Source organism: Elaeis guineensis, chromosome 3, assembly GCF_000442705.2.
Source record: "Elaeis guineensis isolate ETL-2024a chromosome 3, EG11, whole genome shotgun sequence".
In the NCBI taxonomy this organism is placed as follows: domain Eukaryota; kingdom Viridiplantae; phylum Streptophyta; class Magnoliopsida; order Arecales; family Arecaceae; genus Elaeis; species Elaeis guineensis.
The window spans coordinates 35,919,636-35,923,222 of NC_025995.2; positions in this window are offsets into that span (position 1 = coordinate 35,919,636).

Below are 3,587 nucleotides of genomic sequence, written 5' to 3' on the forward strand. Positions count from 1 at the left end.
TGGTATTGACTATGACGAGACATTTTCTCCTGTGGCAATGCTCAAATCTATTCGGATAATGCTTGCAATAGCTGCCCATCTAGATTATGAGATCTGGCAGATAGATGTAAAGACAGCTTTTCTTAATGGAGAGCTGACCGAAGAAGTATATATGATACAACCTGAGGGGTTTACATCCACAGATGAGTCCAAGGTGTGCAAGCTTCAGAGATCCATTTATGGATTGAAGCAAGCTTCTCGGAGTTGGAACATGCGTTTTGATAAGGTGATCAAAACGTATGGCTTCATTAAGAATGGAGAAGAGCCCTGCATCTATAAATGGGCAAATGGTCCAGTTGTGGTATTCCTTATCTTGTACGTGGATGACATTCTCTTAATCGGGAATGACATCCCCGCACTACAGGGAATAAAAGTTTGGTTGTCATCACAGTTCTCCATGAAGGACTTGGGTGAAGCATCCTACATCCTAGGGATGAAGATCTATAGGGATAGATCTAAAAGGATGCTTGGGTTATCCCAGTCCATGTACATAGATACTGTGCTGAAGAGGTTCAGCATGGAGAATTCCAAGAAGGGCTATCTACCGATAGGCCAAGGAATTTCTCTCTCTAAGAAGGATTGTCCGACAACTCCTGAAGAGAGAGAGCGTATGAGTAGAGTCCCATATGCTTCAGCCGTGGGATCTATCATGTACGCCATGACATGTACAAGACCAGATGTGGCATACTCACTAGGAGTAGTGAGTAGATACCAATCTGATCCTGGAGAAAACCACTGGAAAGTGGTTAAAGCCATCCTTAAGTATTTGAGAAATACTAAGGACCAATGGTTGATTTATGGCGAGTCAGATCTGAAACTTGTGGGGTTCACAGACTCTAGCTTCCAATCTAACCATGATGACAGCAGGAGTGTGTCGGGTTATATCTTTACTCTGAATGGTGGAGCTATCTGCTGGAAGAGTTCCAAGCAGCATACTGTGGCAGACTCTGTTTGTGAAGCAGAGTATATCGCAGCATCAGATGCCGCGAAGGAAGCTGTGTGGCTGAGGAAATTCATCAACGAGCTCGGAGTAGCACCCTCCCTCGATGGTCCGGTCCTGCTCTACTGCGACAGACTGGTGCCATAGCTCAGGCGAAGGAACCCAAAGCACATCAGCGGACGAAGCACTTCTTGCACCGCTTCCACCTGGTCCGGGAGATCGTGGATCGAGGTGACGTCGACCTTCAGAAGATCGATGGAAAGGAGAACCTAGCCGACCCCTTCACTAAAGCCCTGGCAATAAAGGAGTTCGACAACCATAAGTCGAAGATGGGTATTAGATACTGTGCCGAGTGGCTTTAGGACAAGTGGGAGTTGTTGGGAAATGTGTCCCAAAAAGCCAATCGTCAAGCTGTTGACGGTTGAGCAACCAAGTATTGTAATTGATTTGTTAATAAATAAAATATATTTGGCATTTTCATCATAAGCTTTCATCTTCTAATGAACTCCGTTGTTATGATGAAGTCCTTAGGACTATTTAAGTTCGATAAAGAGAGGATTTATCGATTAGTCCTTAAAACTGTTCACGACCAAATGATAGGCTGTTAATAAGGACGACAGCTTCTATCAAGCATAGGTCGCTGTAGGCCATATGGGTTGGTTGTCCTCTTAACCAAGGAGTGTGGAGACACTGGTATGGCATACAGGTGAGATGTAAGGGTACATCGTCATTGAACGTGACCAACTCCAGAGCATTCTGCTGTCGAGAATGTCTCTGATGGGATATAGGTATAAATGTCCCTTAGACTTGAGATCGCCTCATTGACTTGCAAGCAACTCACTGTGCTTTGGTACTGGACTAACTGAATTTCTAATTCAGGGATGGAAGGCTTCTGGGCACAGTCAAGTACTTGCGAAGTCAGAGTGTGATCGAGATGGGATTGACCACTCCAAGAGTTGGAGAAGAATGAGTCGCTGTATTTCAATTTAGCAAAACCTTGGCCAGGGTAATCCATCAGATGGATTTGATATTTTGAAATACAATGTGGACAACCTGATCAGAGTTGACAGTTGAGCTCTGGGGTGTCCTATGATCATTTTGGTCAAGGGGATGAATTATATGAAAACTATATCCGCATGGGTTCTAAGGATGTTGTTCTACACATTCGACCTATCCGGACGTCAGGTACCATTGCTAGATGGTCACTTCGATTGGTATAGAATTTTTTCTATGCTACCGGCTTAGGTTCGGACCTATGAGGTCACACACATTAGAGTTCATGATCCGATCGGATGGTTGATCAACGATTAAGAATCATTATAGGGTTAAATAATCAATACGATTGACATTTAACCCAGTGCAAGTGTTGCAGGAGGATCGATTAGCAATTTGATTGCTAATTGGCTTAATTTGATTAAGCCAATGGGCTGAGATTAAGTCTAATTAAATATGATTTAATTAGATTTGGTTTGGGCTTGATTGGATCAAGTCCAATTGGTTTATTGGATAAGCCAAGTGCAAGGAAAAACTAGTCCTAGTTCAACTAGGACTTGGGTCAATCTAATTTCTAATTTGATTAGAAAATTAAATCAGATTTAAATATAATTTAATCTGATTAAATTAGGTTCTTAATTGGGTTAAGACCTATTTTAATTGGGTTGATCTAATTTTGATTTGATTTGGTTTGGAAAACCAAATTAAAACAAGTTATGAGACAGAATCCTAGTAGGACTAGGATTCCACCTTGCGCCACATAAACCTTCTCCACGCCCTCTCTCTTATTCAACGCCAATCTCCACTTATTTTGTGTGACAAAAGCCCTCTCCAGATCTCTCCCACGTTCACAAAAGGTCTCCTCTCTTCTTTCTTACATGGAAGGTGATTTGGATCAAATCTAAAAGGAATAAGTTTGGATTTCGAATTCTATGAGATAGAGTTTTAGAAATCCAAAACTCTTTCAATTTTGCACCGAATTTATCCAAATTTTTTTTGGAATTTTCGTGGCTTTTAGGGTTTACATTGTACACCCTTTTCTGGTGATCCATGCATGAAAATATGGAGGAGGTGCTCAAGAGTTGGGCGTCCCTTAACTTGCCATGTTTGGATAAGCCTTGACTAGGTGTTTGACCTAGACAAGGACTCTATCATATCTCTCTATATAAGATGAGTTTCTTCTGAAATTTAAGGAGAGATAGTATTTGAGAGGCCTTTCTGCCATCCAAAAATCAGAGAGAAATACCTTTGGGTCGTGGAGATATAAAAGATGCAAGTTTGGGTGTCTAGAGAGAAAAACGTGAAGAAGAAGAGGGTCTTCTTCTGGGTTTTTATTTTCATATCTTTCCTCCCTTCCATCTTGAGTTTCTGAGAGTGTCTCAGATCTGAAACTCCTCCTTCTACTTTCATCTTTGGAAGAGTCCAAATCAAGAAGAAGGAGGCACCTGATCAACCATCAAAGAAGGATCAGCGCAGTACTAGCATACTGTGCTGATTTCCTGAAGCAGGACTTCTGATCGAGATTCGTGGGCTCGTGTGGACGACTCCTAGAGGCGGACGTGTGTGCGGCTTGCAACATCATCCTTAAGCCCGGATCAGCGAGGTTAGAGCATCT